The sequence below is a fragment of the Astatotilapia calliptera genome, chromosome 12 (genome assembly GCF_964374335.1).
Source record: "Astatotilapia calliptera chromosome 12, fAstCal68.1, whole genome shotgun sequence".
Taxonomy (NCBI): Eukaryota; Metazoa; Chordata; class Actinopteri; order Cichliformes; family Cichlidae; genus Astatotilapia; species Astatotilapia calliptera.
In genome coordinates this window covers 32,995,414-33,008,859 of record NC_137433.1, presented here as the reverse complement: position 1 = coordinate 33,008,859, position 13,446 = coordinate 32,995,414, and the positions used below count along the sequence as shown (strand labels likewise).

Genomic DNA, 13,446 nt, shown 5'->3' with positions numbered 1-13,446 from the left:
TCTTCGCTGTGTGTGAAGTGATTGATGTTAGTCCACTATTATTTCTTTTGCATGTGCTTCCGTCAGATGAATTTCGCTCTAGGTAAGTGGAGATGAATGTTGATGAATGTTGGAGGGAATGGTGGATGACAGCCAGAGTGGCCCTTGCGGGAGATGAGTCAGGGAACCTGCCAGTCTCTTCCCAAATGATGACATTTCATTTTGTCTGGTACTTTTTCCTTTCAGTATGGCAGGTGCAGAGGCGACAATCAATAGTACTTTTTTGTTCTCACTTTCTCCCCTCACTATCTCTTCACCCCTGTGTCTCCTCCCAAGCTATGTATGTGTCTGCGCCTTTTCTTTTCAATCTAGCTTGCTCTATTGAACTCTCTTTTCCCACTCTGTTGTGTCTTGCCTAGCTTGTCTCCATCTCACCCCCTCTTGCCTTTTCCTCCTCGGCATCCCCTCCTTCCATCATCCGTGACTCTCAGCAGCACATATCGGTGGATAACTAATGGTAATGGACTTTGCTCCCTGATGTGGGAATTCTGCAATCAGCCACTCTGCATGACACATGCGTTGATGGCCTTAATTTTCTCAGACTTTAATGCCCCTCAACATCATCAGCAGCAAGAAGACAGCACACAAATAAGCACTGCTAACAGCAGAAGAGTGATTAATCCTGTCAGTGAAAGTGTTCTTCATTGATGTGCAGGTAACTCAATCAACATTGGCAAATAGTCTGTATAAAGTATGCCATGACATCCAGCTTATGACCTTACTGTCTTGATTTATCTTTCTTACTTTTGCTGGTGTTAACTAAGAAAAATAAATAAGACTTTATCACCCAGACCTGACTAGATGATGACACATTTCTGTGTGATGTTCTCTGTAAATATCAGCCATTAATGTGTCTAATGCAGATAACGTGTGATTACTCATGCTGTCCTACAGCAAGAGAGAATGAATTTATCAACTACTGATATTTCAGAAGCAGAATTCATCTTCGGTGCTTGTGTAGATGCATTTATTGATCTTCTAAACTAAAGATGACTTAAAAATAAACACAAACTAAATAAATTGGTCAACTTGTCATGTAGAAAGATTTCCCTTTTCTACTAAAAGTGTTCTTAAAAATCAAGGCACACTATGCCCCTGAGGTTTATTAAATGTGATAAGATACATTATTTCTGAATCATTTTTAATACAACCATGAAAGCACTTCATTTACAACATGCAGGCACTGGCTCTTAATGTCTGTTTTATTTCTTACATTTATTTTCCATTATAGATGATAGAAAATCACCTGAAGGCTGCTTTCAAAAATTATTTGAAACTTTCAACTTTTCTAAAAAAAATAATAATAATAATAATTACTCTGCTGCAGGCAGTTCATTTTGCTATGTAAATATACTTTATCATATCTACACAAGAACAAATTTTATTATTTAAAGTCTTCCTTCTTTGTTAATACATAAGAAGTCAGGGATCAAACCTACAACAACACATTATAGGCTACTGACTTTTCCATTTGATATATGTGAATTTTTTAGTGAAGAGCACTTTTATTTTCATTATCACTGGGGTGTTTTTTTTTCTACTGTTTTCATCCATCCATCCATTTTATACCACTTATCTGGGTTCAGCTTGCAGAGGGCAGCATAGACAAAGAGGAAAACTAAAACTAGCTGAGAGATAGAATCTCTCTTTTATGTCCTCCTCTGCCCCTGGGGCTCCTCCCAGTCTCACATGCCCAAAACACCTCATCTAAGAGGCATTCTAGTCAGATGCCCCAACAATCTCAAATGTTTCCTTTTAATGTAGAGAAGTACTGACTCTGCTCTGAACCCCTCGTGAATCAACCTAGCTCTTAATCCAATCTCTGGTGGGCATTCAGACACCCTTTTGACCAAAAGAAAGCTTTCTTTTGGTTTATACACACAGCTTTTGGATATAGGTGAGGGTAGGAATGTAGATCAACCAGTAAACAGAAAAGCTTTGTTTTCATAACAGTTATTTCTTTACGACAACAGACAGGTGCTGCAACACTTCCTCTGTCAATCTTTTACTTCCCTCACAGGATACTTTAAGAAATTAAATTTGGGGCAGCAGCTCATTCCCAACACCAACTGGGCACTGGTAGTTCTTTTCCCAGCCACTTCATACTCATCTGCAAACTGTCCAAACTGGAGGTTGTCATTCAGTGAAGGTTGCAGAATCACATCATCCACAAAAATCAGAGACGAAATCTGAAGAAGATGATTAAAATAAAATAATTATAATATAAATATAAATATAAAAAATATTTTATTTTACTCCTGTTATAATTAAAGCTTTTAAAGGTTCTTAGACGACCATGGGTTTAACATAGTTACATTTTCATTCATTTCATTTATTTATTCATTTTCAGGCACAACAAATACCTATATTGAACATAAAATACACAAAACAAAAAACAAAACTTGCCTGAAAAAGGAGTGGGACGAAGAAAACTTATTAAATCCCACCCCTATACTCACTCATCAACAAAAAAAAAAACAATAAACTTCCCGCAGCTACGCCCATCATTGCATACAGACCCATCAACAGCCCCGGGCAGATACAAGCATCTAAGCGGCAGCTCGCAACCAACAATTAGAGCCTTCATAACTGAATACAGAATATATAAATTATAAATTGCATTACCACAGGTAACAGGCAGTAATAACTACAAGTAACAGACACACATACATATACATACATATATATCTACACACACAAGTACATATATGTACATACATACGCACACTTTATTTTTTATTTTGGAATCCATACCAGCAATGGTAAGAGGACAGACATTACAGAGCACACTAAAACCCATCATTGAGTATACTGTGACCAGACCAACTGTTTGTAGAGAAATTTAAATCTATGAATATTTTTGCATTGTTTCAATTGTAAACTCAGACTGTTCCAGATTTTCACACCACATACAGACACACAAAAGCCTTTACGGGTTGTTCGAGTTCTGGGTAATTTGAATTCTCCAAAGCCTCTCACATTATAAACCTTTTCTCGAATTTCAAATCTAGTTTGTAAATTTGCCGGTAAAAGTTTAGTAAAAGCTTTATACAAAATTATGGATGTATTGTAATTAACCAGATCCTGGAATTTAAGTAACTTTGCCTGAAGAAAGAATTTGTGAGTATGATCTAGATAACCAGCCTTGTGAATAATACACAGTGCTCGTTTCTGTACTGTGACTAATGGATTAGTTGTATTTTTATATGTATTTCCCCACACTTCCACACAATATGTAAGATATGGAAGAACCAGGGTACAGTACAGAGTACGAAGTGCATCTTTATCAAGGAATTGTTTCACTTTGTTCAAAACTGCGAGGCTTCTGGAAATTTTGGTTTTTATGTGTTAATTCAATATCAAACGTTTGCTGTTTTTGCTGTGCCATTCAGACACAGAACAGTGTGGGGAAAATGTATTTTAGTTAACGCAAGTAACACATTTTGCAAAGACTCAGTCTGTCTTTCTTGAAATTGAAAACTGCTAGTTTCAAAGTTTTAGCAGCCTGATTTCCATAGCCTAGACCTCAAATCTATGCAAATGAGTTGCTGGCAACTTGACAACCTGTCCCTCAAAAAGCAATGTGACACCACAAGAATGCACTTGTTGCACACTTGGACAAATGACACTTCCAGGCGTGCATGAGTTCAGAATCGTTCTCTTTACTTGCTCTTTTGCAACTGCAAATACAAAACACAAGCACTTCAGTTCAGCGTAGCTGCGCTCTGCAGGCTATCTGTGCAGTAGAACACACGCGACCATTTTACATATAACTACTGAACACGTGTTAACAAAGTACTCATTTACTCAGTATTTTCCCACCAATGTTCATATTACAATATTCTGCACACTCGTATGCTCCTCCAACTAGTATTGTTGCGCATGGAGACTGCCCTCTCGATCCCCTCATTACATCATTTGCGATGTGACGTCCCGTTTAACACCAGTTCAGGTACATCATGTAAATCACAAACTCCGACATTAGCGTTGTGTTCCATTAATGACAGTACCATACTCTAATACATTTCTCATACGTCAACATCATTCCGTTTATCAACACATAACTTGTGCTCATCTGCAAATACAAAACACAAGCACTTCAGTTCAGCGTAGCTGCGCTCTGCAGGCTATCTGTGCAGTAGAACACACAGGACCCCAAGGCTGCCCGATTCAGTGCCTGCGTGAGCCCGAAGCTGCCCGTTTCAGTGCCTGCGTGAGCACCACCCGTGGGAATCATCATTGATCAGAGTATCCTAGCTATATTGCCAGTTATCACAGTATGTGTCAGAAATAGTAATACAGAACTGAACGCATAACATAACAATGATAAGAATGCATGAGATTATGGAGGGGGGGCGATATCTATTACAATACTTCCATCTGTGCCCACCCATTACATGAGTCCCACACTCTCCCCTCCAAAAATGAATGTCATCCTGACATTAGAGATTTTTTCCAGAATGCATGTCTTCAACAGAAGGTTACAGCAGTAGCTTCACTGGGAGTCAGCCTCTCAAGATACGTTCTGTCCGGTAACAGTCTTTGGCATGACATACATCTCCCCCTTCATGTCATGTACCAGCAACAGACACTACTGGCCAGGCAATGTCTGTAAAGTCTCTCCGCCACTCAGGCGTGCTCTGTATCCGGCTGAAGGTGTAGACCTATCACTCTACCATGTAACCTTTTACACAGACACACATTTACTGCTGTATATCTCACATACAAGCCAGTATCTCTCTATGTGTAGCTAGTCTGGTTCTGGTATTCCCTGTTTAACTCATGTGAACTATTAAACAAATACATGCAGTTGTTGCTCTGTCAAATTTGCTCTTTTTAACATTTGCTACTGTGAACACTTCCCTTTCTGTTTAAACTGTCACCACAGTAAACTCAACATGTGACAATGAACTTAGTTTTTTCCTCTTAGCTGTGGACATCACTTGTGTCTGTTTATGACTGATGGCTGACCTAAGGTGTCATACGTGAATGTCTTGGGTGGATTTCTGCATCGGAAAGGATACTTTCTTGTGGGAACTGGCTGTGAGTTGGGCTCTCCCTCGTCTTCTTCATCAGATGACGACACCTGTCCTTGACTTCTTCTGTTCTCCTCCCCAGACAGCTCACTTCGCCCTGCCTCTTCCTCCTCTGCACTTGACTCCAGTCCACCTTTTCCACCCTCGTCTAGGCACTCGCTGCTGACACCACCACTTGACAGTTCTCCGTTAGCTTCTTCTGGCTGGAACTCCTCTGCCTCTGCCCTCAGCTGACTCCTGATCTGGGTGGGTGATTCCGCAGCTTGTGTGGTGATAATTCCCCAGTCACCCTCATCCTCTGAACCGCTGTCGTGGTCACTCTCCTGCTGCTTTTCTTGGGTCTTTCCTTTTCTTTGTTGTTTGGCATCCTCCTTCCCATTCTTGTTTTTCTCCAGCTTCTCCTCCTGGACGGGGAGAAAGTCACAGGGCAGTAGGAGGTTCCTGTGCAGAACTCTCACTTTCCCTGGTCCTCTCTCTGGCTGTACGGCATAGACAGGGCTATCTTTGTGCTTTCTTTCTAACACGACATGTACTCGCTCCTCCCAGTAAGACCTTAGCTTTCCGGGCCCACCCCGATCTCTGAAGTTCCGTACTAGCACCCGACATCCCGGTTGCAGTTCCACTCCATGAGCCTTCCGATCATACTGCTTTTTCGCTCTGTTCCTCTCTTTCTGGGCTGTTTCTGATGCCAGTCTGTATGCCTCTTGCATCCTACTTCTCCACTTACGGACGTAATCACTGTGAGAAGTACTCTGGTCACCTGGAACCAGGCCAAACATGATGTCCACTGGTAGGCGGGGGTTTCTGCCATAGAGAAGATAATATGGGGCATATCCTGTTGCTTCACTGCGTGTGCAGTTATACGCATGCACCACTTTGCTCAAGGAGTTTTTCCAGTCCGCCTTGGCTTCCTCTGTCAGGCTCCTCAACATGGAAAGGAGTGTCCGATTAAATCTCTCCACCTGGCCGTTCCCCGCTGCATGGTAAGGTGTTGTGCGTGACCCCTGGATTCCACAGTACTTTTCCAGGGTGGCAAACAGCTGGTTCTCAAACTCCCTTCCCTGATCATGGTGTAACTGGGCAGGGAATCCAAATTTGAGCACAAAATCTCCAAAGATCTTTTCTGCCGCTGTTCTTGCTGACTTGTTGGTGCATGCATATGCCTGTGCAAACCGGGTGAAATGATCCATCACGACTAGGATGTACTCATATCCTCCTTTACAACTCTCCAGATGCAGGAAGTCTATTGAGACCATCTCAAAAGGGTATGTGGTGACAATGTTGACCAGCGGTGCTCTGTCTGGTTTGCCGGGACGTTTCCGTTTCAAGCAACTGCACACCTTAGTCACATAATGTTCCACATGTCTTTGCATATGTGGCCAATAGAATCGATCACGGACCAAGGCGAGTGTCCGCTCCACTCCGAGATGTCCCATTTCCTCATGGAGCTCCTTGTACACCAGCTGATGGAATTTTGTGGGTAACACTAGCTGAGCTCGAGCAGCTGATTTCCTGTACAGGATGTCATCTTTGTCGAGGTACAGCTTACTCTTTTCCCGGCTTAGAACGGAAGTGTCTTCCCCCCTGTCTCTTCCTCTCCAAGGGGGCCATTTTCCTGTCATAACACATTCTCGCACCCTGCCAATGACTGGATCATCCTCCTGTGCTTTCTTTAGTGTCTCTTTGGAGATCTGTGTCACTGGGGCCATTACTCGTTCAAGCTCTACATCAGCACATGCTGTGGTTATGGTAGCTGGACACATCCATGGCTCATCTTCATGGGCTTTCAACTGAAGCACCTCTGTCGCAGGGGTGATTACCTCTGGTTTCATTTCCTGCGAGCATGTGCGCATGTACTCCTCCATGTCTAGCGGCATTCGTGATAAACCATCAGCATCGCCATTAGCCCTTCCCGGCCGATACTTGATTGAGAAGTTAAAATCGGCTAGCTCAGCAACCCATTGTAGCATTTAGCTTCGCTGTAGTCAGGACATAGGTCAACGGATTGTTATCTGTATACACTGTGAACGAAGGTGCGTAGTACAGATACTCCCGAAACCTCTCACAGATTGCCCACTTCATTGCTAGAAACTCTAGCTTTCCAGAGTGGAGGTGGTAGTTGGTTTCTGGAGCTGTTAGAGTTCTCGACCCATACCCAATGACAACCAGTTGGCCCTGCTGTCTCTGGTACAGGACTGCACCAAGCCCTTCTTGAGAGGCATCACAGTGCAGCACAAATGGCCTTTCGAAGTCAGGGTATGCCAGGAGTGGTGGACTCAGCAGGTGTTCTATCAGTTGGCATAGCACTGCCTGGTGTTGTTCTGTCCATGTGATTGGCTGGCTTGAGTGGCGTTGGTCTGCTTTTTTCCGCTGTCCTTTGTGCTTTGTTACCGTTGATCTTCTGTCAGTAATCACTTGACTCTTTCCGATCGATAGCAGCTGGTATAGTGGCTTGGCAGTGCGTGAGAAGTTTGGAATGTAGGGGCGGTAGTATGACAGGAAACCTAGCATTTTCCTTAGGTCTCCCACAGTCTCAGGTTTGCGGTTTTTTAGTGCTTGCACTGGTGCCAATTCAGCAGGGTCCATGCAGTAGCCATCTTTGGATACAATTTTTCCCAAGAATTTCACCTTGTCCTTGAACACTTCACACTTTTTGGGGGTTAGCTTCACCCCGTGCTCTTGGTAGCGGCGCAGGACCTCCCTCAGATCACGCAGGTGTTCCTCAAATGATCTGCTGTGGACCAAATTGTCATCCAGATATGGCTGAGATATTTCATCCCTCAAGCCTGCCAGGCACTCTTCCATACTGCGCTGGAACTCTGCTGGAGCCGAGGACAAACCAAAGGGAATCCTTACCCACTCATATAAGCCCCAAGGTGTGATGAAGGCTGTGAGGGGTCTGCTACTCTCCTCCAGGAAACCCTGGTGGTACGCCTTGCCCTGGTCCAACACTGAGAACCATGCACTCCCAGTCAGGCTGTTTAGCATGTCTTGAACACGAGGGATGGGGTGACGGTCAGGAATGGATTTCCGGTTTAACTCACGGTAATCCACGCAGAGACGCAGACTTCCATCCTTCTTGCGCACACAGACGATGGGCGATGAGTAGGGGGAACGGGATTTCTGAATCCATCCTCTATTCAACAGGTCCTCCAAATACTCCTTCACCTCCTTGTGGAGTGGCTTGGGGACTGAGATGTATGTGCGTCTTACTGGGGTTGTGTCATTCAATCTGATCTTTAACTGCAGGGAGGGGATGCATCCCACATCGCTCTCATCTTTTGAAAATGCAGCACACTCATCACGCAGGACTTTTCTCACCTGCTCCTGCTGGTCTGGGGTCAGGTGATCAACTGACACCGGTGGGTCCCATAAATCTTGGCTGCATCTGCCCGCCTCTTCATACTCCCCTTTGTGCTGTTCTGGGGCGCTGATGGTGCTCCCTGTGTTTTCACTAGCACACGTCAACTTGCCCATGTTTTCAGCACTTACTGGTCTTACGTCTACTGGGTAAATAGCCTTCACTTGCTGTAGCCGTCCCAACACTGCATGAGGGAGGAGGGTGATGTCATGGCTGCTGCCATTCGTGACTGGAATAACCACCCTGGACCGGGTTCCCCTCTGCAGTCCAATGACAGTTTCATTCAGGTTAACCCCCTCCGGTAGTTTTGAAATGTCCTCTGGTTCGAAAAGAACCTCCTGTTTCAGGCGAAGGGGACCTGTCCTCACACTGCACTTAACCTCCCTGCTTTGTCCCGCTGGAATCACTATCTTTTGCCTCCCAACTTTCACCACACCCTCCTCGTCGCTTTTGTGGCAGCGCTGCACGATGTTAATTAGCACTTCCGCTTTCTTACAATCAATCGAGAAGGCTTCCCTTACCACCGCAGGTGTAACGTCTGGATGCTGCTCCATTCCATCCTTCACAAAATGCTCAATCACATTATAGCCAATGATGGGTGGCTCTGCTACTCCTGGTTCTTTTGAGACAAGCACGGGGACAACTAGCTCTGGCTGTGGATCTCTAGTTGACCCCAGTCTAAATTTTAGCTCAACCCAACCTGCGAAGGGTATGGGTGTTTGGTTCGCTGCTTTGCCCACCAGAGCCTCATCCTCACCTAGGAGTTCACGTGTGCTTCTCAGTTGGATATGTGGAAAGCAGGACTTCCTCCAGTTCTCATTAATGATAGTCACCTGTGAGCCTGTATCCCACAATGCTTGTGTTTCTACACCTTCAAAGAAACAATCCACCATACACTTCTTCCCGATCAGGGCTCTCAGCTTAGCCTGACAGCGTAGTGAGAGATGACTGGCATACGTGGCACCCACAGTCTCTTTAGCCTTGCCACTCTGCTCTAATTCTGCCTCCAACTGTCTTATCCGATTCCAAAGCAGTTCATGCAACTTGTCATCTGCTTCAGCATGGATGGGAATTAATGATTTGGGAGGGGCGATGGTCTGGATTCCCACTTGAGTGCTCTCCGATCTTTCTGTTGCCCCCCTTCGCCCTCTACAGCCTCTGGAGAGGTGTCCTGGCTGGCCACACTTGAAGCAGTGTTCACACCCTTCATTGGTTCCCTGCTCCTGGCATGCCTTACATCCCCTCCTCCCACTGGTTCTTAGTGGGCGAGTGGGGCCTTGAGGGGTGGTGATGCTCCTCCTTAATTCAGCCATCTCCTCTCTCAGCAGCCTGACCGCTTCATGCAGCTCTGACTCTCGGGAAGCAGCTACAACAGGTGTTCTGCGGTTCTTGGATTTCACCACTTCAGCTGATTGCTCTTGAGTCCCCAACCTAGTTTCGGCTACACCCAGACCCAATTGACTGGCTGGCCTTTCCGTCTGGAGTTAATTTACTTTCACAGATTTGCTGCCTGTAGTTTTCTTTTGCTTCAATTGTCTTTCTGATTCAACACTAGCTGCTTCATTCATCTTATCAATGAGGATTTCATCTGTCACCCGAGGGTCATCCAGATAGGGCTTGAGCTGAAACTTGATAGGGTCACTCAGTAGCCCAGTACTGACCGACCTCAAGAATTTCTTCTGGATGAGCTCAGGGCTGTATTGTTCATCGGACCCCGTGTCTTCCGATGCAAGCAGCAGCCTCTCTTTTAACTCAATTGCTCTGAAGAGGAAGTTTTGGGGAGACTCACGGCTGTCTTGTGTGACGTTCACTAGTCTGTGATACAAATCTGTGGTGCTATCTTCTTTAAAATGCCCCTTTAATATGGCCTTCAATTGGGGGAGGGTGAGGTCACGTTTTATCTCAAGCATGTCTCTAAGACTCAAACCTGGGCTGACAGACTTCACCACAGCCTCTATAACCTCCGCTTCACTGTGTCCTTTGTTCAGACCTCTGTCAATCTGATGCATCAGGTTGGTGTATGAGAGTCTGTCCTTTTGGCCCTTCTCCCCAATTTGACCACAGATTTTGAATTCCCTCCTTATCGTCACTTCCGAAAGGCGGTTGGCTGCGACAAGAAACACATTTTGTGGGGTGGTTGGTTGATTTGGTGGTGTCCTCTCCACCCTTCCACTCAGCCTCCTAATTTCTTCCTGCAGTGCTTCGCTGTTTCTCTGGAGCTGTGCGTATCTCTCTGCTAAATCAACTTCTTCCCTTATTTCCTGAGCCCCCTGTGGCGAGCTCGTTGGATTTGATCCACTTTCTGTGCTTCTGGAGCTCCCTATCGCTGGGTCGACACTTTCTAACATTTTCTTTAGATAGCAGAGCGCAACATCCTGCTCTTCATCATTAATAACCTTGTCCATCGATTCTGTAATTAATCTTATTAACGCTCATCTTGTTGTGACATTTCCACTAGGGATTTTAGCTTCAGCACATACCCCTTTGAGTTGGTCGAGTTGTAGGTTCCAGAGTGTCTGGGACACAGTCTCTGCCAGCTCCTCGAGGTCCATCGTGGTTGCTGTAGCCACGCCCCTTCCTTATTTTCATCACGCTGGACACGGCGTTAATAATCCCAGCGGTGCCTCCAATATTTGTTGCACACTTGGACAAATGACACTTCCAGGCGTGCATGAGTTCAGAATCGTTCTCTTTACTTGCTCTTTTGCAACTGCAAATACAAAACACAAGCACTTCAGTTCAGCGTAGCTGCGCTCTGCAGGCTATCTGTGCAGTAGAACACACGCGACCATTTTACATATAACTACTGAACACGTGTTAACAAAGTACTCATTTACTCAGTATTTTCCCACCAATGTTCATATTACAATATTCTGCACACTCGTATGCTCCTCCAACTAGTATTGTTGCGCATGGAGACTGCCCTCTCGATCCCCTCATTACATCATTTGCGATGTGACGTCCCGTTTAACACCAGTTCAGGTACATCATGTAAATCACAAACTCCGACATTAGCGTTGTGTTCCATTAATGACAGTACCATACTCTAATACATTTCTCATACGTCAACATCATTCCGTTTATCAACACATAACTTGTGCTCACCTGCAAATACAAAACACAAGCACTTCAGTTCAGCGTAGCTGCGCTCTGCAGGCTATCTGTGCAGTAGAACACACAGGACCCCAAGGCTGCCCGATTCAGTGCCTGCGTGAGCCCGAAGCTGCCCGTTTCAGTGCCTGCGTGAGCACCACCCGTGGGAATCATCATTGATCAGAGTATCCTAGCTATATTGCCAGTTATCACAGTATGTGTCAGAAATAGTAATACAGAACTGAACGCATAACATAACAATGATAAGAATGCATGAGATTATGGAAGGGGGGGCGATATCTATTACAATACTTCCATCTGTGCCCACCCATTACATGAGTCCCACACACTGCATGCACATAGATATATACCATCAATCCTGAAGGTCCAGATACCACAGCCTTATGTAAAACATGACTGTAAGATGACCCCTGGTTCCGCATCCAAAGCGTGGAAGAGCTATTACTTCTATATCCAGGGATGAGAGGACACTTGAGCACTGGGCAAAACAACAATCCAGCTTAACCATCCGGCTCCACTTCAGTCACCATAGAGCAGAAGAAGCATCAAAGCCAGATGTCTTGCTTTAATCTACTGGACCGGTCTGCCTGACCAGCACAGTCCCATCTAACCTGAATTTTTATTCCTGCGAGTAAGTATAAAACCTTTTTTTTTTAGATAAGGTCTCTTCCTCCTGGAACAGAAATCTTTCACTTTTCCCCTGTCATGCATCCTCAATTTCATTGTCCTATTTTGTGTTTAATCTCCCTGTTTATCATTCTCTGTCACACACACTGTGCACATCACTGGCAAAAAAAACAAAAAACATTGGACCTGCAATCACCCATGGGAGGAAGCAGGAATATGTTTGTATGATGTCACAGAGGAGAAATGGCAGCTAATCAAAGGCATCTGTTTCTTCGGAGTGCCAGCATCATCTCAACTCAACACAAGCCAAACTTATGGACAAGTGGAAAAACTAAATGTATTTTCTCATCCCCAGAAAACAACACATGTTCATTTTTGGCTTTTCAACAGCAGTATCTTTAGTCCATTTTGTCCTCAAGTAGAACATGAATCTTCCCTCTCAGCCATCAGATCTTAAAAGAAAACAATAAGCCTTGGAGAGGATGTTATTTTTCTCTGTGACACTGAAAACACATGTCCAGCCACTGACAACTTATGTTTTGTGAATACACTTGTCACTGTGGTGTTTGTGACTTAGCTCCCCTTTGTGAAAGGTACTATCCTCCCACTCAGTTCTCTCCCTGTGAAGAAAAACATATCTGTCATCAAGGTTGAGAAGTGGAAATGTAGGATGAAGGGAAAGGGCACTGGGAAAACAAGTGGTAATTTGGTTGCCTCCCCAAGTCAAATTAGAAAAAGGTGAGATAAATGTTTGCATAAATTTTCTGGAGCAGATGCTTTTTTCAGCTGGAACAAGAGATTCTCAAATGTGTAAACACATTTTGAAACAGCTTACCAAAACCACAGTGAATTAGGATGCAAGTAGACATAAATGAACATTATCAGTCAGCTGAAAGCCACACAAGGCAATAATATAAACAAGAAGTAATATCCTTGTTCTCCAGCACATATTTGTCTTTATTTACCATTTTATTTTTGGATGCCAACACTGTGTGATGCTCCTCCCATTGTCTCCAAAAAAGGTCTGGGCTATTCTGCAGTGATCATTTTGTGGCATTGAAACATCATCAGCTGGTGCAACCTATCTGAGCCTTTTAGGCTATAAAAACTTACCCAGATATACTATTCAGGTCTCTGACTCATATTGTCAAGATCAACATCCATTGGTGTTTTTGTTTTATCAGTTGTTGGGGTTTTTTTTTTTTAGCTTATAATAAATCGTGTTATATGGACTACTTGTCATATTCCTTGAGTCACTTTATTATGAAC

General features: G+C 44.3%; 1 long non-coding RNA gene across 1 annotated transcript; it reads right to left on the bottom strand.

Moving 5' to 3' along the window:
* Window positions 1-1,976: 1,976 nt before the first annotated feature.
* On the bottom strand, window positions 1,977-12,355 carry LOC145432458 (uncharacterized). Its single transcript, XR_013912753.1, has 2 exons — window positions 10,917-12,355; window positions 1,977-2,228 (listed from the first exon to the last, which is right to left on the bottom strand). It is a non-coding gene; the product is annotated as an uncharacterized LOC145432458 (long non-coding RNA).
* Between the last annotated feature and the right edge of the window lie 1,091 nt (window positions 12,356-13,446).